Raw genomic sequence first — 25,721 nt, forward strand, 5'->3', positions numbered from 1 at the left:
TATTTCTGGACTAAAGTCTTAGAAAAACTTTCCGCTATCTTGGACTGTAAGATACCTTTATCTCCAAACTTGTGTTTGCGGGGCTGTGGGACGGTGGGTATGCCTGGCGGGGCTGCCGTGCTGCGTCCTGCTGCGTTGGGTTGGGGGCGCGGGTCGTGTTGGGGTGGGGGGCGCTCCTGGCTCCTGGGTTTGCTCTCCGGCCGGTGGGGGGCCCTGGGGGATTGTGCTTGCTCTGTCCTGGCCGGGGTCGACGGCTCCCCTCTTTGGTGGAGGTTTTCATGCATGCCAGATCCACCACACCAGCATCTATCGAAATTCAAACACAATCTGCTTCTTCCTCTGGTCGTTGAATCGGTGGAGGCTGATGTCTGTGGCTCTCACTCTGCTTCATCCATCCTTCCTTCCTTTCCTCAGTTTCTCCTTTGGTCTCTTGAGGTCTCCCTAATTTGTTGGAATTTAGATGTTTCTGGGGTTGGTGAAAGACTCTGGTTGGTAACCCGGTGGGTAATAGGTAATGTCTGGTTGGATTTGACTTTCCTTTCTTTTCTTTGATCCTTCCTCGGGTGTCCTGACAACCTCACGACTCTAGCTGGATTCTGAAGTATTCAGTTTAGGTGAACGGTATGGGATTTTTAATAGGTTTTAGGTGAACTAATGAGTACACACTCACACGCACGCACACATGCACAACACATACACACGCACATACTCACGCACATGAAAAATTAAAAATAATTAAATTTAAAAAAAGAGAGAGCAATGATGATGACATGTCAAATCGTTAAAATTACCGAATGAACAATACTGAGCTCTCTCAGAAAAAACCTCAATTGAATTCATATTCATCTTGTGGTTTTGAGAAAAGAAGCATCATACAAATCTCCAAAATACAGAAAAGGCTTCCATCGTTTTGTGATAAGAATCTTTCATTTCCTTCACTGAAATAATAACTTATCTTTATATCCATCAAGCAAAAAAGGTATTAACTAATTGTTAGGGGTGGGCAAGTACCTATACCAGCCAATATTACCGGCCTTATTTCAAAGTATCCGTACTTGCGACGGTGCCCTCTTGCAGTCGTTTTACTATCCGGAACTAGAAATGAGAACTTTGAAGAATTTGTTATTAATTTCATGTAATTTTAAGGGGAAGGGGAATGTTACACTATTGGGATATTTAGGGATATATAGGTCTTTCTTTAAAATTGTCATTGTTATTTGGGGGAAATTTTAGGTAGCAAAAATACTAGTGGTATCGGTACTGGATATTGGTATCAGTGACGACACAAGAATTGGTTTAATAAAAAGTGGTATTGAACATCCCTATTAATTGTAGAACTGTAATTTACAGAACAAAACTAACAAAGGGCAAATATGATCATTATTATCCATTATTCATGGCAAATTGTGGACACAAATGTTTACACCCTTCTGTAAAAAAACACAACTGAAATAACCGAGTGTCTTGATTCTGTGCAATGTACGATGAAATTTCAAGACTGTCAAAACATTTTGAGTGGAATGTCCGAAAGATTATTTGCAGGTGATGGATCCTCCAACAGAGTAAATGACCTCAAATACATGGCTAAACGTAAAACATCACGTCTTGGAGGGAGTTTATACATTCAACCAAGTCTGAGAAAGTAGGAGCAGTTTTCACTTGAGGAATGAGCCAAAATACGAGTTACAGACATCGTTTGATTACCTCAAAAGGATATGAAACAAAACATTAGGGGCATATTTTTTTCCATGTCAATTTCTTTAGTTATTTATTTATACATAATTCTACAAAAAATCCCACAGTGGAATGGTTGAAATCAGTCCTTTCCTAATTGCACAATCATAGCAAATATGAGTGCCTCATCACAGTGTCTTCAGTACATGTGCAGTCTGTGCCTGCCACACACAAGTAACAATCAAGTGGGTGTACGGTAGTTCTATTGCAGACTGGTGGCCATTTGTATTTGGAGGGGGAAACAAAAGTGCTTTCTGTATACGTATATGTAAATGGTTGCATGCTTTCAAACATAATTAACTTGTTGTGAAATGTCCAACTTTTTCTAATGTCATGTGGTGGGACAAAGGCCATATATTTTAGTCCACAAAGCCCCCTTGTATTCATGAGCATAATAAATCTGCATTGCAAAGAAGCTACCATGAATTTTAACACTGATGCATGTTGCTGCAGATGTGGCTTCATGCGTACAACTGATGTCCTCACTGAGGTTGTATAAAGCCGTTAAGGTATTTTCCCAGCTTCATCTCACATATTAACTTCTTGTCAAATGCCACGCTATGATAAGAGCTGCTTCTATTACAGGCAATTTCCACTGCAGTGCACGATCTCTTCAACTCTGCTGTTGCCTTCCCGCCTGCCCTTTGCAATGCCCTTCGCACTGTACTTGAATCTGCCGTGTCATTTCTCTGCATTGCTCATGCAAAAGTGTGGGATGCTGACAAAATAGATGATTGCCTGTTTGCTTTATTTACAATGTTAACAATCAGACATTTGGAAGTCATATGGAAAACTCTTTTCCATATTTTTTAAAATCCATATCATGAGATGATAGAGGTGGCGTTTCTGCTACATTGTTGGTAAAATAATAGATTTATGTATAGGCAATTAAAAGGTTGGATTCTGAATTCTCTTTTCATGGATGAACTGGTGTGAACTGCAACATTAACTACTTTGCTCCCCAAAAATGTATAAATACGTTTATTTTAAATATTACCATGATCCCAAAGATGTAATTAGACGGTTTTTTTTAAGTGTTTTTTTTATGCTAGAGCATACAGAAGGCTTTGATGCAGCCTCTGAACTGTAGAGAATGCTTGAAGCAATGGTAGTTATTAAAAAAACGGCCAGCGGGAGGCAGCAGAGTATAAGAGATCAACCAGGGCCATGTTGCAGATTTGTGAATAATGAAACTTAGATATATTGTAATGCTTATTGCTATAAAACAGAAACAGATAGAAATATTGTTTTTTTCCTAATGAAAGAAAATACTCTAATCTTTCTTTTGGTACATTCCATGTTTATAGCAATAGAACAGAATATTCTGTGGGCCTTGCAAAATCAGTCAAAATCTAAAACAGCCAGCAGCAAAGGGGGTTGCTGTAGTGAATTGAAAATGGCTGGGAGTGAATGAGTTGCTTCTGTACAAGAATTGCACTTGTCACAACATCACCATCAACATTTGAAAGATGATTGCACTTTTGAACGTTTCACTATGTCCACTTATTGGTGACGTGCTAAATGTGAAAGATGTACGTGTGGTACAGATTTCTATCATCCATTTAAAAGTCCTGTGGCCACCTTAACTTATGATAGAAGTAGCTAGAAAAAGAAAAGGCACAACATCACTCCTCCATCCATCTCTAGGCATGACCAATCGATCCAAGAATAGCCTAACTTTATATCAATGTAATCGTTGGGTTGAGTGTGAATTGATTAGTCATGCTTGGAGAGTGAAATGCTTGGACATAATGCTGGGAAAAAAAGTCAACCACAAAAATATGTCAAGTGTCGACACAAAATGTTATAATAATAAAATATAATAATACATTTATATAATAATTAATAATGTAGCAATAGAGCTAATACTCACCAAATGTCAAAATAACAATATTACCTCTATAGAGTTACATTTACGATGTACATTTTTATGTAATGCTACGGATCATATATGATGGCACAGGAAGAAGTACTTCCCATACCCAAATACTGCATAACTCCTAGTTATGCCTCTCTTGCATGGCGCTGGAGTGGGGTGAGATGGCTTGACTCCGAATGTTAAAATGCTACTTAGACAAATTGCTTAGTTTTATTGCAATATCGAAACAAGATTGGAGAGGTAAAATATGTAAAATAGTGTTCATATTTCCTAAATATATATATATATATATATATAAATATTTAGCCATTAACAGAACTGTTTTAGTCTTGGTAAAGAAAGACGTTAAATCTTTTTGTTTTCTGTATTTATAGTTAATATATATATTTTTTTATTGTATTTGATATCATGTGACAACTCGATTATTTACTTGAATTTTCTAAGGAAAATATTGCTTACAACTCTGCATAGTATGTTATTAACATAACAATAAATCTTCAATCCAATCATCTGCTAAATCTTGCCCCATGCAGTGTAGGAGACAGTACAGAAAGGGTCCAGAAAGCCTCATGTTCAGTGAGAATGATTGTCTATTTAATCCACTCCTCAGCAGCAGCCTCTTGCTGAGGGCGGCTTGCCCTCAGCTGTCAATCAAATCACATCCACCAGAATTTGTGTGAAGGCAAGCTAAACGCTCTTGATGTAATTAGTAAGCTAGCATGAACAATGCAGGGCAGCTAAGCTACTAAAAACACAGGCAGATGATAGAATTCCTACTTAATAGCACCGCAGTGTACAGAGTTGTGCTAAATCCTTGTAAAAGATGTAGCCAGCAGTTGTAATCTTTGTTAAATGTAGCTATCATTAAAATGGCAAGTTCCCTACTCAACCCAAAGAAACTAGCCCTGAAATGAGCCATAAATTAGTGGGTTTTAGGTTAAACTATACAAGGCAATGGTATGGTAGTGTCGTATAGCGTTAACAGTCAAACAGTTAGCTAGGTACTAGCTAAGGTAGGTAGCTGTCTTGGGCCAGCTGGCCTTAATAAGAACAGAACAGCTCCATGAGAGAGCCCTGAAAGGCAACACTAGTCTATAAAGCTTCAGGTCATGAAAGAGTTCTGACCTAGTCTGTAAAGTCTAAAAGTAAAGCTTTCAAATTTGTAATTCAACACATTTTTTTAGGGTTTTCGAGACCAAATGTAACCTTTTTCTGGAAAGGTGTGCTGGTATTCTGTATTTAGCATCTGCACAGAATTTTTTTTAGTTTTGGTGTTCCAGCCTGGATTTCCTATTTTGAGTAGTTTGCATCTTGAAATGTGGAGAACATGGACATCACCATTTGTCAGTAAAAAAAAAAAAAGAAGTAAAAATGTGAATCGCAGGAGCAAAAAAGGTTGGGCGTAGTTGTGTTTTTTTGTTTTATTTTCTATACCCATACAGAGGAAGCATATGTTAAAATAATTAGTAAAAGGTAAGGCATCTTTGCCAACTACTGGCCTTGCTGCATTGTCCAACATTTTTGTCTCTTGTCTTTTTATTTTATATTTGGATGAATTCATTTTTTTGCAAGTCTTAATGGGGATCATTTTGACAACTTTGGCAGGGGTATGCTACAGCTTTACTGTAAACTTGAACATTACATGGCGTAAAAACCAGATAGTTGAATCATTTTGAAAAATACTTGCATTTGAGAACAGATGTTTGTTGTTTTTAAATGTGATGTGTTGTGCCTGACTTGCTGCCCATTTTGCCTCAGTGGCATCTCAGTGCACTGTGGTTGTTCTCATTTTGTATGGATGCTGCTGTCTTTCCGGCCAGTGAATTAGCCCACCCATTTGTCCCCGTAGCTGAGCGACAGTAGCAGAATGACAGAGTCTGTTGTGTCTCGGCCAGTCATGTGACAACTCTGTGTGGCTGACTGACTTTCCCTTGCAGCCAGAGCGCTATTAGGCTTTATTAGCCAGGGAGCTGATGAATGGGTTCATTTCCCCCTCCTGGGGTCCTCTCCCAAAACTCGGAGCACACCCCTCTATGATGCTGTCGCCATCACCGCGTTAGCTAGCAAGAGAGATCAATGGAGAGGAAGTTAGAGTGCAGACAGCGACGTGAGTGGTGGCCAAATGGCAATTTTATGCTGGTAAAGAAGATGCAAATCACATGTTTCACTCACACTGAGGCCGGCACAAGTATTCAGGGACAGCGTTAGACACCAACCTGAAAAAAAGCTGCAAATCTAAAAGTAGTTTTTTTTCTTCCTGAGTAGTAGTCCACAATTGCTGTGCAAGAGTGAGAAAATCAATTTTCAAGGTTTTACTTGACACTGAAGTATTTCATTAGACTATTACTATTTGAAATGTTATAAGACAAAAGTGTGTCTTTATCTGTCTTTTTTTATTAGTATAAATTAAAAAAGAAATATAATATTCCAACTTTATTCTCATTTTAAAAAACAATTTCAAAGATAAAGTAGTTCGGACACAGTTTCTTCATCAATAGCAGATATTAACATATTCACCCTCACCCCCTTTAATATACAACAAACTATTTCTGTTGCTATATTCTTTTGCTGGTGAAAAAACAAAGCTTTTGCACTGAGGCTCTCACAAGTGCAGTCTCATTCCTGCCTCACGTTAGCAATGAGCAAAGCCACAGAGACAGATTAAATTAGTTTAGCAGACCTGAGCCTTAAAGTCAAATGAGGCGCTAATGGGCTCTGAGACATTTGGCAGCCGAGACAGCACGTCTGGTGTAAATAAAGGGCAGTTGCGGAGTGGCCATGCAGTTAACCTCTGCTAAATATCACATCCACTGTATAATTCTGCTGTCGACATAATCCACTAATGATGGAGATGTAAATTAGTTTCCGTGTACCGTGTCATAAATTCCCCTTATCGTTTAATTTCCCACTTCCTTCCGCTATTTATTTAGAAAATTATAACACAAATGTGCAAATGCAGACGCTGCTGCCTTTGCTCATTTATGTAGCCTTGAGTCAAAATTCTCCCTGCTGATGTTTTTTTATGCCATCTTTTTTACTGTTTACTGACCTTGATCTTTTTCATCACATAGTTTTAGCTCTTATCATTTTAATAAATATGTTAAAACGTAGAACACATTCATGGTACCGAAAACATAGACCTTGGTACCACCCAAAGCAATCCAGTACAATTCACCAATACCTACTTTTGACAGTGCATGGCACATTGACTTGATAGTCATGTATTATTAAATTGGACAATGAATAATTGAGGGTGTCTTTGTCCCTGCAGGGCCTCTGTTTTGGTGGTGAACAAGGCAATGTGGAGAAAATAAAGATCCTGATACGGAAAAAAACAGAGGTACAAATCTTCTCACTTCAGTGGGCTTGTCTTTTCTCACGCACATTTGTAAACTTGCACAGACACACCTGTGGAAGAAGTCATTGATGTGTCCTTGTTTGTAAAGAATTTCACTTCCTGTTTTTGCTTATGGCCGAAAGGCAAAAATATGCTCGCTTTGGAGCATTTGTGTACAAAGTACATGTTGGTTCCAAAATAGCAGTACGCACATTCCCTATGAGAAATTCACCCCAATGGTGTTTTATGGGCTTGAGGCTGTCAAGTTCATCCACACCATACTCATGGCTGGTACAATCCACTTTGCTGTTACCGTTTACCTGTACATAGATCTATTATTGTGTGTAAACACAAAAATGAGAGTTTAAACACTTAATTCTGTTTGTGCTACTGCGCATATTTCTTTGCCCATGAGTGATGTTATGTCAGTTTGTGCTAGCTTGTTATTTAGGCTAGCATACTAGGTAGGTATGCTATTAATGAGGCTCATGTGAATGTGGTCTGCTTGTGTTAATAAATTAACTACTTAAGTGAATCTATATACATGTATATATTTTTTTTTAATGTAACATGGGTTTCTTATTGTGTGCATGATCGATGCATGGCATTGGCGCTTCATTATACTCTCCATTTTAAGTGCTTTGCTGCCATCATGTGTCATGTATATGCACTTAGAAACCCGTTCTATTGCGGATTGGTGGCAGGGATCAATATTCACTCGTGTGAATGGCTGGGATTTACTGCATGGATTTGACAAAACTATTTTAAGATGGTAAAACCTATAGAGATCCGGACCTCACGTCCCTATTTCTCTGAACACGCCCCCCCGTGTCAGGAAAGTAGCGCCGCAGACTAGTGTTAATGGACTACAATGGCAAGGAGGGCTAAAATTAGCGTTTATTCATCAACTTTTCGCCCAAGAGCATTGACATTCACTTTGATGAAAAGGACATGATATACAGGTTGGATTGCCGATGAAGTGTCAGCTAGTGCTTTTTTTTTTCTCAACTCGGTGATGCTACTACTATACACTTGTTATTTAGGCTAGCATACTAGCTAGGTATGCTATTAATGAGGCTCATGTGAATGTTTCAAGGCTTAACAAGTTTGTACAAACCAGATTGATTTCCTGTTAATGTGTGGTCAAAATACCATTGTAGTTAGCAGTTTCACGCAAGTCTTGCAGTGTTATTTAGGTATGTTAGCAACTTAGCAGCAGCTAATTGGGCTGCGGCCGCCGTCATTTATGCCATAAAAAGTCTTCTTTATGGTGTTGGTCAGTTATTAAATTCAACTGTGTAATATCTATTAAACCGTAGCTGCATAAACAAACGAAACATTTTTCGTATAGTAACAGTTAGCATCTGCTGATTCAGCCACCATGTACAAAGTGCCCGATCACGTCTTTTGCCTTCATTGAATAACTTTGCAATCGAGCTACATCTACACGACTTTTTCAGTAATTGACTCAACTGATATGAAGTGATTGCTGCACAAGCAATGAGGAGGATTCCAAATCCTCCGTCTTGTTGTTCACCCTTTTATGGCTACGCATTGATTCCTCTTTTGGTAGCCTGGAGAATGCACAATCCTTTTTTGCCTCATCTTAATGTGGCAGCAGGTCCACAACCGCTGTTAATCATTGTTAAAGTGTGACGTTTGCCGTTTACTCAAAGTGGCAGACGCCCAGTTTGGGACGTTTGACGTCAATGTCCAGATCTCTATGGACCTCTTATTTATAGATTGACTAATGAAGTATTCCTCAATACTTAATCAAGTAAGTAATTAAGTTACCTTGTTATACAAGATGCTGTACATTTTTTTGTTGGATTGACTTTTGTTTTTACTAAACTACAGGGGTGTCAGACTCATTTTTGTCACGTCATGTTTTTATTCGGAGGGCTATTATGAACTTTACTGTGAAACCTACAGTAAATGTATAATCGCCTAATATTAATCACAACAAATTGACGGATAACTAGTTTTGAACTATTATAGTATTCCTTTTATTTTAAAAGGTGAATTACTAACTAAAAAATGTTGACAATATTTCTAAGTCATAAGTGAAGACAAGTTGCAATTTATCTTAGCAAGAAACATGAAGTCGTCGATCATGAGTTGCTTTTTTGGGCCACATAAAATGATGTGGCGGGCCAAATCTGGTCCCTGGGCTTTGGGTTTGGCACCTACAGCATGCTGTATTTACAACAGATTTTTTTTTATTATTACTTGATTTGTTCTAATTTGTCAACTTTGCCTTCATTCTTTTCTTCTATATCCTTTTTAAGTCTTCACTGCCACTGACGTTAAATGACGTCAAGTAAAAACCTACGGAGGGCTGCGAATGACGTTAAATGACGTCATCCAATTTTTATTTTTTTTTATTTTTGAAAGGGTCCAGGCAAGCCTTCCGGAGCTGTGATGAAAGTTTCCAGCCGGTCTGTTGTGCCTAATGACTATTTTTGGCCCCTAGAGGGCAGCGATGACTCTCTTTTGACAAGATCGGGTAGGCGTCAGTAGAGGCGGAGCTAGAGCGTCGAGCAGGAGATGAGAATGAAAGACAAAGGAAAAATGGCGACCGGTTGCGAGCAGCTCATGCCCGAGCCGTTTTTTTCAAAGACCAAAAGCATCGACCAACGCTAAAGAGCACATTGATGACGACGATGATCATCATCGATGATGATGATGGTGAATCCGAGGTTGGAAAGCATTGACGCGGCAGTAGGAGACGTGGGGGGGAAGCTAGATGGCTGAGGAGGAAACGGACAAGGCGCCCGTTTGCAAGCAGCTCTACACTTACAAGATGAAAGGCATCGACCAACGCTAAAAGAGCACATTGATGACGACGATGATCATCATCGATGATGATGATGGTGAATCCGAGGTTGACGGTGAAGTTGCAAGAGTTGACGCGGCGGCTATGACGACGTCATAAACGCGCAGCACAACCGAGCACGTTCAGGCGGACGTTCAATCGGACGACGGAGAGTGCCCCGAGTCCAATGCATATTCATCGGAGGAGTGTGTACAGTCTGCTACTTGCTATTTATTCCCCGGAAAAAAGGCCGTCAAGAAAGTGTAACGTTTGCACGCGAAACGGACCAATGCGAAAGTGAAAGTAAACTGTTGTGCGAGTCCTGGCGTCTCCTTGCATGCAGGTGAGCGTTACAAAAAGAAAAACTGTATTTGAAACATCCACATAATTGTAAGTAGTACCACAGTTGCACACATTTGTAAATAGTTTGCGAAATTGTTTTGTCAAATTGTTACACTGTTGAATGGAAATAAACGTATTTTGCAAACTAAAAACACTTTTTCATTGTTGGTGAAAGCGTTTTACAGAAGTAAAGCACTATTTAGGTGTTTGTGGCATCATTCATGGACAAAAAGAAGTGTACAATTCACTAGAGTGCATGAAATAACATCGTTTCACAAAAAGCTCTTTTTCTCCGTTTTTTGTTTCAAAACAGAGAATTTCGGTGAAAGTAACCATTTTCTGTTGTTGATTACTGAAGAACGGAATAAGGCAGAAACAAACTTTTTCTGATGAAAGATGAGAGTCCAATCTTTCATTTGGTAGTATGTATGTTTCCATAGTCCAAACACAACATTTTCTGTGGACCTTGAAAGATCAGTCAAAATGCTTAAATCGGCTGGCACTGGGGACAACCCGTTTCTGAAAACGTCTGGCAGTGAAAGAGTTAATGATAGTCATATAAAATCACATTTTCTTGATTTTTCTAACTGCAAAAATGACATGCGCAAACTCATCCACATGGTAGCAGATTATGAACTAAAATGCTCTTCTTCAATCTTCAAACAGTGTACAACCTGACCTTAAAGTAGTTCAACTTCTTCCATCTTTAATCCGCAGTGCAGCAGTTAGGTCAGCCCATAAATTGCAGCAGAGGTACCGTGAGGTCAGCCAGTGCACGATGTGAAATCCTTTCCTTAGCCTTAACTCCACTGCCGTATACCCTCCATGATGATGTTCCTCTGTTCTATGCAACTGACAGTATACAGCAAAAAAATGCTGCAGATCAAAGGTGGTACGTTTTTTTTTTTTTTACACTGTAATCAGGGGCATTTCTAATTTCTCTCAATTAGCTGTTGTGACTTTTGGCTTGTCCCATAAGAGGTCACGAGTGCTTGATTTGTTTGGCACCGTTTTTACACTGGCTGCTTTTATTGAATAACCCATCCTTTTTTCTGTTCTTATTGAGACCGGCAGTAACTTGGCATTGACCGGCAATCTAACCTGTCCTGTTTACATGATAGGCAGTAGATTGTATCACTACTGACTACACTACAGTGCAAACGCTGTCACAAAACAAGAACTTATACTTAGATATTCTCGTATAAAACTTTGTCAAATTTACTGTAAGAATGAAATTGACACATTTCCTTCATAGGCAGCCATCCATTTGGTTGTCATGATCCATGCTGTTTAGCTTTGTATTTGGTTTTGTATCATGTTATGGCTTGCGGTTCGTGCCTCGTTGGACCTTGAATGACATGACGTGAAATTAGCATTTGCTAGTGTCGCAAACTTTCTCCCCTCAGTGTGATACGGCCTAGGGGTTGTATCTCAATGAGTGGCAAAAACTTGCGAGGGTGTGCATATGTAGCTGTCTTGTTGAAAGGAAATTTGTTCAGGTTCAAAATTTTCTTACGACAAAAAAGGACCGTTTAGCAAATGTTTGTAAACTTGATTGACCCCTGACGTGAAATCAACATCACAAATATAAACAGCCCCTCAGTAAGAAACATGCTTTACGTATTCATTTTTTTTTGTCATAGATAAATGCTTCAAAAGAATGATTTAATAGGCTTAGCCTACTGTACCTTGGATCATAGCACTGGGTAAAAGCAACTGTAGGCACATTATAGATCCTTAAATGCGAAGGTGAAGGTTTTAAATTAATAACCTGAATCATTTAAGGCAAACTTGGATGCAGTCTGTGGAAAGTAGTTGATGTTTTGTCATTACAAGCCTTCATCTTCAATGGTGAGTGGTCTGTAAACCAACATAAAGTTTACACAGGTGGCAGATGTTGACAATTAGAGAACACTAATCCGCACGTTTTGGGAAGACCTTCTGGTCTTTTCATTATGAAAACAATCGACTCTGCTGTAAATTAATTGTCTATTTTTTTGTCTTGCACATGCCTGCCTGCAGCAGAGTGCATTCAGCTTCTAAATGTGTTAAATCCTGAAGCACTGGAATTTTGTCACAGGTGATGAAAAGGATGTTTTGCACATGCAGTCTGTTATTTAGTTACAATGACCTGACGTGTGACAATGGAAATAAAACATACAGTACACACATGTAAGAAACATCGTTTTAACAGTCTTTTATGCACTGATACAAAGAAACTTTATTTGTACGTACAGTGCTATGCATTAGATTGTTCAATTCCGTACTGACCATATGTAACTTGAATATTATGAAAGGTTACCCAAGGCTGAACTGTAAACAAAAAATAATAATCATAGAGTGCTGTATGTGTGTTAAATTGTGTTTCATGACGGACAAATAAAGATGGCATAATTTTGGAGGGTGGACCATTCCATTGATTCCACCGTGACTGAAACGGTGAAAATAATACCCTCTACCTCAACCTGTATTATTTTTAGGTTAATTAAAGTTGAAGTCAACCCCCCCAAAATTCTTGACAGCTGCCCCACTAGTCTAAATACGGTATTCTGGTTATTATTGCGTTAGTTTAATAGGAGTTAAGCAGCAAAATCCAGCAGTTTTTATCAATATCAGAAGGCGGCCATTTTGCCACTTGCTGTCGAGTGAAACTGACACCACAGTTGCTCAGGGCTCAGGTAACAACCAATCACAGCTCAGCGTCACAAAATAGGTGAGCTGTGATTGGTCATTGCCTGAGCCCTGATCGACTGTGATGTCATCTTTAGTCGACAGCAAGTCTGAGATGGATAATAATGGCTGGATTTTGCTTCATAACTAATATTCCACAAATATAATATTAATCAGAATGTCGTGATTAGACTAGTGAGGTCACATATAACATATTGTCAAGAAATGTTTAAGGTTGACTTCCCCATTAAAGACTTTAAATTGTCTTTTGTGTGAATGTGCGTGTGATTGGTTGACATGTACCCTGTGATTGACTGACTTGTGACTTCATGGGTCTGCCCCGCCTCTCACCCAAAGTCAGGTCCAACACATGTGCGACCCTAAAGAGGATATGCGGTATAGAAAATTGAAGGATGGATGGATGGATAAATGAAATGTATTAACTCTTTGACTGCCAGACGTTTTCAGAAAAGGGATGCCGCCAGTGGCAGCCGATTTAAGCATTTTGACTGATCTTTCAAGGTTCACAGAAAATGTTGTGTTTGGACTATGGAAACACACATACTACCAAATGAAAGATTGAACTCTCATCTTTCATCAGAAAAAAGTTTGTTTCTACCCTATTCCGTTTTCAGTAATCAACAATAGAAAATGGTTAGTTTCACCGAAAATGCTCTGTTTTGAAACAAAAAACGGAGAAAACAATTCTTATTTCATGCACTCTAGTGAATTGTACACTTCTTTTTGTTCATGAATGATGCCACAAACACCTAAAACACTACCACCATCAATGAAAAAGTGTTTTTAGATTGCGAAATACGTTTATTTCCATTCAACAGTGTAACAATTTGACAAAACAATTTCGCAAACTATTTACAAATGTGTGCAACTGTGGTACTATTTACAATTATGTGGATGTTTCAAATACAGTTTTTCTTTTTGTAACACTGCCCTGCGTGCAAGGAGACGGAGCAGGATTTGCACAACAGATTCGTTTCACTGCGATTGCCCCTTTCGCGTGCAGACGTTACACTTTCTTGACGGCCTTTTTTTCCAGGGAATAGCAAGTAGCAGACTGTACCCACTCCTCCGATGAATATGCATTGGACTCGGGGTACTTTTCATCGTCCGATTGAACGTCCGCCTGTGCAGAAGTGCTCAGTTGTGCGCCGCGTTTTCCGGTGTTAGCATCGCTAGCCGGTGAGGCTTTATGACGTGGTCATAGCCGCCGCATCGCTTCCAACTTCGGCGTCAACGCTTCCAACTTCGGCGTCAACCTCGGAGCCACCATCATCATCATTGTCGTCATCATTTAGCATTGGTCGATGAGCTGCTTGCAAACGGGCGCCTTGTCCGTTTCCTCCTCAGCCATCTATCTCCGCCTCACGTCTTCTACTGCCGCGTCAACGCTTCCAACCTCGGAGTCACCATCATCATCATCGATGATGATCATCGTCGTCATCAATGTGCTCTTTAGCACTGGTCGATGCTTTTCGTCTTTGAAAAAAATGCTCAAGCGTGAGCTGCTTGCAACCGGTCGCCATTTTCGCTTCCCATCCCCAGCCATTGTCCCCTCTAGCTCCGCCTCACGTCTTCTACTGACGCCTACCCAATCTTGTCAAAAAAGAGTCATCGCTGCCATCTAGGGGCCAAAAATAGTCATTAGGCTAACTAGATCTGCTTTGAAACTTTCACCACAGCTGGCCAAGGCTTTCCTTCACCCGTTTCCCCCCCCAAAAAATTAAAAAAAATTGGAGAACGTCTTTTAACTCTTTTACTGCCAAAGACGTTAAATGACGTTCTGCAAAAACCTACGGAGGAGCGCCAAAGACGTTAAAAGACGTCCTCCCATTTTTTTTTTTTTTTTTTTGAAACGGGTGCTGGAAAGGCTTGCGGAGCTCTCCTGAAAGTTTTAAGCAGGTTTTTTGAGCCTAATGACTATTTTTGGCCCCTAGAGGGCAGCGATGACTCTCTTTTGACAAGATCGGGTGGGCGTCAGTAGAGGCGGAGCTAGAGCGTTGAGCAGGAGATCAGAATGGAAAACAAAGGAAAAATGGCGGCCGGTCGCGAGGAGCTAACGCCAGAGCCGTTTTTTTCAAAGACCAAAAGCATCGCTAAAAAAGCACATTGTTGATGACGATAATCATCATCGATGATGAAGATGATGGTGACTCCGTGGTTGGAAAGCATTGACGCGGCAGTAGAAGACGTTAGATGGAGCTAGATGGAGGAGGGAACGGGCAATGGCGAGCGTTTGCAAGCAGCTCTACACTTACAAGACAAAAGGCATCGACCAACGCTAAAATAGTACATTGATGACGATGATGATGAAGGTGAATCCGAGCTTGACGGCGAAATTGGAACCGCTGACGCGGCGGCTATGACGGTGTCGTAACGCGGAGCGCAACCGAGCACGCACAGGCGGACGTTCGATCGGACGACGGAGAGTGCCCAGAGTCCAATGCATATTCATCGGAGGAAGTGTGTACAGTCTGCTACTTGCTTTTTATTCCCCGGAAAAAAAGCCCGTCAAGAAAGTGTAACGTTTGCACGCAAAACGGACCAATGTGAAAGTGAAAGTAAACTGTGTGCGAGTCCTGGCGTCTCTTTGTACGCAGGAGAGCGTTACAAAAAGAAAAACTGTATTTGAAACATCCACATAATTGTAAGTAGTACCACAGTTGCACACATTTGTAAATAGTTTGCGAAATTGTTTTGTCAAATTGTTACACTGTTGAATGGAAATAAACGTATTTTGCAATCAAAAAACACTTTTTCATTGTTGGTGAAAGCGTTTTACAGAAGTAAAGCACTATTTAGGTGTTTGTGGCATCATTCATGGACAAAAATAAGTGTACAATTCACTAGAATGCATGAAATAACATCGTTTCACAAAAAGCTCTTTTTCTCCGTTTTTTGTTTCAAAAGAGAGAATTTCGGTGAAAGTAACCATTTTCTATTGTTGATTACTGAAGAACGGAATAAGGTAGAAACAAACTTTTTTTTTCTGATGAAAGCTGAGAGTCCAATCTTTCATTTGGTAGTATGTGTGTTTCCATAGTCCAAACACAACATTTTCTGTGGACCTTGAAAGATCACTCAAAATGCTTAAATCGGCTGGCACTGGCGACAACCCGTTTTTGAAAACGTCTGGCAGTCAAAGAGTTAACGTCCTTGGCTGCCCTCCGTAGGTTTTTACTAAACGTCATTTAACGTCCTTAGCAGTAAAAGAGTTAATAGACTCAGAATCATTAATATTTGTGATGCATGCATCTTAGATTGATTGCATCTCTAAGGATGTAAACAAGGGATACAATAGTGTAAGTAAAATGGTGCCCCAAAACAAAACTGGCCATTGTTGATAAGGTTTAATAAATATACGGGCAATCTACAAGGCTACATCACAATTTCATCCAGTGCACTTGAGGGATGTCTTAAGGAAATTATTCTTGTTCAATGAGGGGAAAAGAAGATTTAGAGCTTTGGCATGGCATGCTAAACAAGACATTTTCAGTAAGTCACCACACCTGAACTTACAAGATTGTTTGAAACCGTACTGTGCCACAACTGAGTTCAACTTCCATGTTTACACTTGACTAAACAAACTGCACAAAAGGGGAAACAAAACAAAAGAGCAGTTGCACCCAGTAAGTTGCATTTAGATTTTTTTTTTCCTATTTAGTATTTTGTCTGTGCTACTTTCATATCTGCTGCTAGCATTGTAACAACCTTTTTTTTTTTTAAATAGACTTTTATTCAAATCCAATTGTTATTTTTGGACAAAACAGGTCAGCAAGGCATTGTCTGCAACCTTCACAACATGTCTTTTCAGGCTCAGTTATTGTTGGCCTAATAGCAACTTGCATTATGTGTGTCCCAGTTTCATATGGTGCCCTATATCTTGCTTCTAACTGACATTGCCAGCAGAGCACAATCACAGCTTTCTGAGAGCCACCTATTGTTTCCTGTAAAGATGGTAGAGAAGACATAACTCACTGTAAAAAGAGTAGCAAAAGAACCAAGCATTTTCAGTGTGGTAACGTGTCACATGTACGTATGTATGAACTCAAGATCTCTCACAGGGTGGGTGGTGTTGTGCGCTGGTGAGAAACAGAAAATGAGTCACTAAAATCAATGATGCTTTCATGTTTCCATTTCAATTTTCCCCTCTGAAAGCCCCTGCATTCGTGTTACAAGAGGAGCCAAAAAGGTAATGGAATTGGAATTGGTTGTGAAAAACAAACAAGCTGTCACAGAAAAGAAAGCTGATGTTACAATAATTTTGATAAGCCAGCTACTAAAATAAAAGTCCGGTTTTGTTTGATTTAACTCGTCCTGAGTGTCTGAATTGGATGTAGCTGGCGTTTCTGTGTAGTACTGGATTTAAATAGGCACACCAGAAATATGTTCTGACAGATACATTATGTTGCGGTAATTTTGTTTCTGGCACTTAAAAAAAAGTTTGTCACCACAGAAACCTACAATCAGAGTGGAAAACACCCAAAACGGCGCAAAACACACTTTCTAAAATGCACCACTCGTCTACGGCTTGTTGTTTTTTTCACAATTTGTTTACTATTTTTGTCCTCATGATATGGAAGGAGAGAGGGTAGCAGAGAGCCACCATTGAGCCATTTTATTGACACATCTGGTGGCACTTTCCATCTTTTCATCTGCCTATTCCTTCCTCCGCCTAGTTAAGTGATTGGCTCAATATCAAGGCTGCGTAGTGGCATGTGCCTGCCATAACTCACACAGAATGTAGTGTAGTCGGCCCCTTGGAGTCCCAGCATGACACATCACCAGCCATCACCAGCAAGTCTTAGTTTGGCATTTAACTACTGCTATATAGCTCACACTCTTTTTGCTCACATGATTTGTTCGACCATGTGTTCATTTGTCTCCTGATTCCATGTACTGTATGCAGTGTGACAAAATTGGCTGCTTTCTATCCTAGGATGCTAACAGGAAACTGCCCTGCAATCTAATAAGTATACAAAGCATTTAATGTGAGATAGTGATATATACTTTAAGTCTTAAGTTTCATGAAATTAATGTCTTTTATAATAAAATAAAAAAAACACCACCACAAAAGAGTCGTTTCTGGTAGTCATTATATTTTCAACTGTGTTGTATGTTTAATGTTTTAAAATATAATTTATGCAAAGTGTTTTGACAGAACATAAAAGTGAATACAGAGATCACATAAAAAAATTGTGAGTGCAACTGCCTAGTTTAGACAACTATAAAATCCATAGCCGATCTTGATTTAATGAGTTGGTACTGACAATCATATGCTGTATCACAATACTAATATTGATATTTCCCACCCTTAATTGGTACATGGTTACAGTTGTCACCAACAACTATTTATTATGCATATTTAAACTTGATTATTTTTTTAAATTTACAGTACAGAAATTGATTTGACCTCACAATGTGTCATTTAAATGTAATTGTGGACCAAAAACATGCATTAAAAGTAGACTTAAATTTTAGGTTGTACTGCCAGTTGCTTTTGTGTTGTTTTAGTAGTCAAATTTTGCTTACACAGTAAGTTACTCAGTTTTCTTTCTTACTTTTTTTTTTTTACACCTTTTATTGGCTTTAGAATTGGCTGGAATTTAGAGTTTATATCATATACATTCTTGCTCCAAAATACAATATAAAAAACGGAAATTTTTTACATTATCTACAAGTTAAAAATATGATAAAGAAAAAAATTCCAACACTTCGGGGTACGCTCCAACCGCCTGTTTTAGCTAAAGATATTAACAAGCTTTCTCCGACAACAACAAAAAAACTTTCAAAAATATATAAGTTACTTTCATATACTGATAAAATGTCTTTACCCATCTTGAAATGGGAGACAGACTTGTCTATAGTACCGGAACCGGACTTTTGGATTCAAGTTTGTGAAAACACATTTAAAATGACAAAACACACAAATTTACAACTTATCCAATATAAAATTATTCACAGAACATACATTACTCAATATATGATGAAGAAAATGGGACTCTCAGACTCCGACATTTGTCTCCAATGCTTACAAAACACTACAGACACTTATGGTCATGCTTTATGGTTATGTACTTAGTAGTTATGCACTCCGGTTATGTATTTCTGGACTAAAGTCTTAGAAAAACTTTCCGCTATTTTGGACTGTAGGATACCTTTATCCCCAAACTTGTGTTTGCTAGGTGACCTAACAACAACTGACTTACCACATAAACAATTTCAATCTACACTTGTAGCCCTTACTATCGCTAAAAAAACAATTCTTGTTAACTGGAAAAATAAACAAACTCTGAATATCGACCAATGGTCTAACCTCCTCATAAATCACATTTTAATGGAAAAAATATCTGCCTCAAATAAAAACCAAATATCAAAATTTATAGAAACATGGTCTACGTATATAGAATTTTTTAACCTAATTCTGGTTACTTAATTCTGTCTGTTAGCGAGAGCCACTACATCGTGATAACTTACATTGATGTTTCTGCATTTGGCAATTTATTATTATATTATATTATTAGTATGGGATTTTTTTTAATGGGCTTTAGGTGAACTGATGAATACACACACGCTCGCACGCACGCACGCACACACACACACACGCACATACACATACTCACCCACATACAAAAAAATATATATATATATATATGTGTGTATATGTATATATAAATATGTATATATATATAAAAAAATAAAATAAAAACATTTATTAAATGTTTTTAATTCATTTGTTTAAAAAAAAAAAAAAAAGGAGAGCAATGATGATGTCAAATCGAATGAACAATACTGAGCTCTCCTGGAAAAAAAAAAAAAAAAGAATTGGCTGGAATTTCTTTTCTGCAGTTCATAAATACTATGTGAAGCTTTTTTCAAGCATAACCAGTACAAGAATGCATTAAAGATAAAGTGCTTCGAGAGGGAGAATTAGTGAAGTTTTAATCTAAATGTCTGTTTAAAAAACTTATTAGTGACTTTTGAAAGTGTTATTGCATTAGATATCAGTCTGTGCACTTTAAGTGGCTGTTCAACAATCTAGGTGGTATTCATGATCAACTGAATGTATAGCATCTCATGCTCTAATTAGTTTACCAATAAGAGTAAAGTTAGGCCACCATGTGAGAAGAAAACAAAACACACAGACATTTTTATTGGTCTGTGGAATCCAAGTGCCAGAACTGCAGCTGTATTGCCTTATATTCAGTGGTTACCACCCAGTCAGCCAGACTATTATGTTTTGACAGTTTGATTGTCGACAGGGCTGCATACGGCTGTTGGTGCACAAAACATTCAGTTAATACTCCACCGGCCGGGGTTATCATGGATTTGGCCACACAGAATCTCAGAACAGCATTTCAGTTAGCTGGGGTTTGCGGAATATTTCTATAAACGGTTGTGGGGGAGAGGACAATATCATCAATCCCACAAAACAAATCTCTGAGGTAGAACACCCCATAAATTCCAAATCTAGAATGGAGATCAGCTTCTGACGTTATTTGGAATGCAGATTGATTTGTATTAAATCCTCACAGCTCAGCGTTTCTGTCAGTGTTGTTATTTCCTAATTTATGTGAGGACCGTTGACTGCAATTATGTAAAGTGATGTTAGTGATGTGAAAACACCTTACCTACTTTTTAATGGTGTGCTAGCCCCTTTTGCTCAAGTAATTCTGGAATGTATATAATAAGTCATTGACACACAACGTTGTATCTTTAGCATTTGTTGTTGTTTTGATCATTAAGGGATGAAGCAAAAAGGGACGAGGGCTGCTGTGACCATATGCAACCTCAGGTCCCTTTGGACTTGGCGAGCAGCTTGATAAATAGTCAAGCAGAAAAAGAAAAGAGAGAGAATAGAGGGGGACATTTTTCCTTCATAAAGGAGTGTTTCAGGTTAAGGTGTAATCAGATCTTGCCTAATATTAAACGAATGTGCGTCTTTTCAAGTAGATTGTAATATCACAAATCAATTCTCCTAATTCTCTGATTGTTAGCACAAAAGTGAAAATGCAAGCTTGTGAACATTGGTGTTCCCCAAAGTATTTGATTTGGATACTGCTATAGCAGCAGTTTTTTAACGATGGATGGGAAACTAAAACTAGAGTGAACACCAAAGGATTTAAGCAAGAGGTAATGACAGCAGTTGTATTCCCTTAATATTTGATCTGATGAGATGCAACAAACATTTCATTTCTATTCATCTCTGAAGTGTTGTTTTTTCCCAGATGGACGTGAGAAATAACCTACAGTATACTCTATTTCTCCTAGGCTTTTATGGTCTGCTTCACTCTGTGATGTGCAGCAAAAATACACAGTAGAGTTTAAATTGAATTTTCCTTTGAGGGATCATGATCAGGAGGGGTGTACATCTCTCCAACCAAGACGATTCAATATGCATCTCGATACATGCGGTGCGATCCGATACAAGGACGGTTACATTTTAAAATGGAACGATTCGGTTCAGTTCGATTCAGTAGGATTACGGTCCGATTCGGTGCAACGATTATTTGATTATTTGATAACTAGTCAAATTGCCAAATTCATTTGTAGTTATTTTGATACTCCATTAATCGTTTGAATATCTTGTTTCATTTAAAATGATCTAAATCTCATAATTTGCACATTTGCAAACATCTGCTTTTATTTTGGAAAACAGCAGTCAACATTTTTGCATATGTAAAGCTTCGACATGTTACAGACCAAATTAGTAAGTATCAGTCTTTGAAAACTTGTTGTCTTTTAAAACTTGTAAGTATTGATGGGCAAGTACCAGGTATCTGTGCAAATATCAGCCTTATTTTAATGTTTTAATATTTAGGCAATGTTGTTTTTTGAACATTTATTTGACTGTAATGTAATCATCTGTCAGAACGGGGGGCTTTAGGACCCAGATGCGGGAAGGCAGAGCAAGGAGGCAGAGGTGTAGTCCAAAAAATAAAAGGAATTTAATTTCTATTGACAAAGAGGGTTCCAAAGTTCAAAAACATGAAACAAAGCATGAACTTGAACTTGAACAAAAAATGGAACAAAAAAAACTGACAGCAACAAAACATGAACTTGAACTAGAACTAGAACTAGAACTAGAACTAGAACTAGAACTAGAACTAGAACTAGAACTAGAACTAGAACTAGGGCGGGAACAGAAAATAGGCAGCATGACATGAGGACAAACATACATACCACAATGCACCAACACAGACAGAGGAGAGACAGCAGACTAAATACACCAACACTAATGACGCAACAAGACACACCTGGACCAGACACAAGTGGCTGAGGGCACTGATTGGACAACACAAGGAAGGGCAGGGTCACAATTAACAAGACAAGGAAAACACAAGGAAAGCAGAAACTGAACATGACAGAACCAAAACCAAAACATGACATCATCACACATAACACTTTTATTTTCCTACATTCATGCACAGTGTTAATGTTTATTGCAGTGGCCTACAATAATAAATACCAGTTCATTTTAGGAATCAATCTTCTACCTCATTTTTAAAAGCACTCAGCTCCACTATGTTATTGTATTATGATGCTGGTCCAAATGGTGGTAAGTGACATTTTTATTTATTTATTTTTGTGTCTGTATACAGGCAGTTACCCCTATATTTTCCTCATGCAATTTTATTATAATACATATAATAACAAAATAACGTTTTGTCCTGATTACTGCATTACAATTGCAGTTGCAACTGTAATACCATTATTACGACAATCAATGACAATTATGTTACGTAAATCAGTGCTGAGTTTATATGGTGATCTATGTGTACTCAACGACACTTGAAAATAAAATTAATCGGGTTCCAGAACAGTTCATGACCACGTACCAACCTGTTGATATTCAACCTTCGTGCTCGTCATCCCTCCGCGATCGCATCATTCAAATCAAAACCGGATTTCCGGTTCAAATTGGGTTTTGTTACACCCATAATGATCAGTATAAACATAAAACTCTTGTTAAAGACGAAACCAAAGGTAGACAATACCATTAACATCTCTCCATTTTCCATCATTATTATTTCTTTCCGAGTTGTGTGCAAGTTGGATTCTATTCTGTTCGATTTAGAGGCAAGGAATACCCTTGATTGATGACAAATCAATAGGGTTGAAAATAGAGGCAGACAGCTATTCAGATTGACACCTTGGGCTTGTAGCATTTCTTCAATTAACTCCTTAATTGTGTCAGTAAGGCCAGAACCAAGATTTAATGTTCTTGTTGTGGTGAGGCAGCAGCGCTAACCTCCCGCACCACCATGTTGCCATCCCACAAACAATTATAAACTGAAGGCATTCACACTGATTGCCTAGCCAACCATATTAATGAAGGAAATCCAGTACAGTACATTCTGTTCTAGATTGCCCTAAAGCTTGTAAAATGTGGAGTACATGCCAAATTTTATGTAGCTGCGCAACAAAATTAGCAATTGCATCGGCAGCTAATAAGATTTACTGTTACTAGGTGTTTTTAATATGCTCCCACCAAGCTTGAAAAATAGGGTGAGGTGACAACTGCTGGCACGTGAACAGATAAGGGACAGATATTTTCAACCAGTGGTCACAAAAAGTATTGTAAATGGAACCTGTCTTATTAGCTTCAATATCTATAAGCACCATCGTGGATCAGTATAGAGTGATGAAAAAGCCATCAATAGAGGTGGAATATTCAGCTTTTTATTTATTTATTTTGCTTGTTGCTTTTGTGGCCTGTTTTAGTTTTAGTCTACTCCTTGTGTCAAGCTGTCATTTGAGTTTTTATTAGTTTTAGTCATGTTCATGCTCTTTTTAATAAGTTTTATTCTATAAAAGTCTGAGCATTTAAGTTGCATTTTAGCCAGAATTTTAGTTTTATTTGACGAAAACTGATGACATTTTAGTCAAAGATAACTTGTGACGTTTTAGTAGAGGTGGCAAATCCAGGTCCAGAAAGTAAAAATTATGTTTAGCTCAAGCCTAGCCACAGGTGCTTCGACTCAATTTGTAGATCAGTACATGGTAAGACCAGATATCTTCTGAACACTGGGGCAATTAGAGATACTTTAGTGACCCTTTCCAGTTTCATGCAAGTCAGCAATTCTCAATTGTAGGTCTTTTAAGTGAGGTAAAGCCAAATATTTCACATTATTTTTCTTACAATTGTACAAAAAGGTTGATGGCAAAAACATAATTTAGAAAAAAATAACTTTATTATGAATTATATTATATTACAAAAATAACTATCCATCTCACAGGCCAGCATCTCTGCCTTCACCCTCTTAACTTGTTAAAGTATGTATTCAGGCTATAAATTAATGAGCATACATTTTCAAGTGTACTTGTAAAAGTTAGGTGTTTTCATTAGATTTTGCAACGATTTGGTGTGGCTGGGTTGTTCTGTTTATGTGCATACATTCATAGAAACTGTGTGAATACCAGGATGAATAGCAGGATGAGCTTCAAAGATTTCCCCCCGTCAGTAGCAGTACACAATCGTCTCTGGAGATTTCGAGATGTGGGGGCGTTCTAGTCTGGGTGCTGTCTGCATGTTGCTCCATATTAAGGAACATGCTGTGCTAAACCGCCACTTGTGTAACCTGTTGCTAAGAACCGCTAAGAGTCACAGCTGGATCAGGGACACAGAAAGTGCATACATCACATAATACATACACATAGAAACAGTTGCTTATTCCTCTCTGACACTTGCCATTTTGAAGGACTTCTCTCTAAAATCAAGTTATCACAAAACGTGTCTCCTCACCCCCAAACTTACTCATTCAGACGCTATTGAATTCATACTGTGCAATTTCCACTCCAATCTAACACCCTAGTTCTGCCAACTGAGAAACACCCCATAGTACTCGCCGTGCTCAGGAATTTAGTAGCTTAGCAACGAGTCTGGAAGGATGGATCACTTGGGTGACCATACGTCGTCTGGTTAGTGGTAATTGCTGCTCCTGAAGGGCAACTTTGACGTCAACAAAGTTTATTAGTCATCCTTGATTCATGATAAACTCTTGGACTTTATTACGACAACAATAACAGAACTTTACACGGCTGGCTCATTTTTCACCTGACATTAATGCAGGATAATTCCAGTCCAGAATTTACCAACATGACATGTTTTACTAAATTAAAAATTAACACTACATTAAGAACTACTGCTGCTATATTAAACCCATGTAGACAGCTGGACTACATTTTATTTGCATGCCATTAATAGTAATTAAAACCAGTGATTAAAGGGGAAGTCAACCCAAAATAAATTTCTTGACAATAATCTATGTTCTATGCATCCCCAGTAGTCTAAATATGGCATTCTGGTTAGTGGAATATGAGTTAAGCAGAAAAATCCAGCAGTATTTTAAAATCATTATCAGAAGGCGGCCATTTTGCTACTTGTTGTAGTGAAAATGAGATCATAGGTCTCAGGTAACGACCAATCACAGCTGAGCTTCAGAAACAGGTAACAACCAATCACAGCTCAGCTTCAGAAAACGGTTGAGCTGTGATTGGTCATTACCTGAGTCCTGAGCAACTGTGATGTCATCTTCAGTCGACAGCAAGTGGCAAAATGGCCACCCCAAGATGGATAAAAACGGCTGGATTTTGCTTCATAACTCATTTCCCATAAATGTAATATTAATCAGAATGTCATGTTTAGACTAGTGAGGTCACATATAACATATTATTCTCAAGAAATGTTTATGGTTGACTTCCCCTGAACAAAAAAATAGTCAAACTGTTTTGAATCTACAGTATGAACTATTCACATTGATTGTGTTCATGTACGTCAAATGACAATGACCAACCATGACAACTGTTAGAAACTTTACAGAAAGATTTGTTAGCAAGACATGTGCCATGACCCTGTTTGACTGGCCCATTAGTGAACGATGAAAGGCATAAATTGGGAGCAGAACAGGGAGGCCTTTTTGGCC

General features: G+C 38.4%; 1 protein-coding gene across 4 annotated transcripts in view; it reads left to right on the forward strand.

Moving 5' to 3' along the window:
• fynb (FYN proto-oncogene, Src family tyrosine kinase b) overlaps positions 1 to 25,721 on the forward strand; it is an 86,334-nt gene that overhangs the window by 9,860 nt on the left and 50,753 nt on the right. For 3 of the 4 annotated variants that reach the window (XM_077552297.1, XM_077552299.1, XM_077552300.1), the window contains exon 2: positions 6,885 to 6,953. The exons of the other annotated variant lie outside the window; for it this stretch is intronic. The gene's annotated coding sequence lies outside the window, so the exon portion shown is untranslated. The remainder of the gene's footprint in view (positions 1 to 6,884; positions 6,954 to 25,721) is intronic. 4 annotated transcript variants of the gene reach the window in all.

The sequence above is a fragment of the Vanacampus margaritifer genome, chromosome 19, assembly GCF_051991255.1.
Source record: "Vanacampus margaritifer isolate UIUO_Vmar chromosome 19, RoL_Vmar_1.0, whole genome shotgun sequence".
In the NCBI taxonomy this organism is placed as follows: Eukaryota; Metazoa; Chordata; class Actinopteri; order Syngnathiformes; family Syngnathidae; genus Vanacampus; species Vanacampus margaritifer.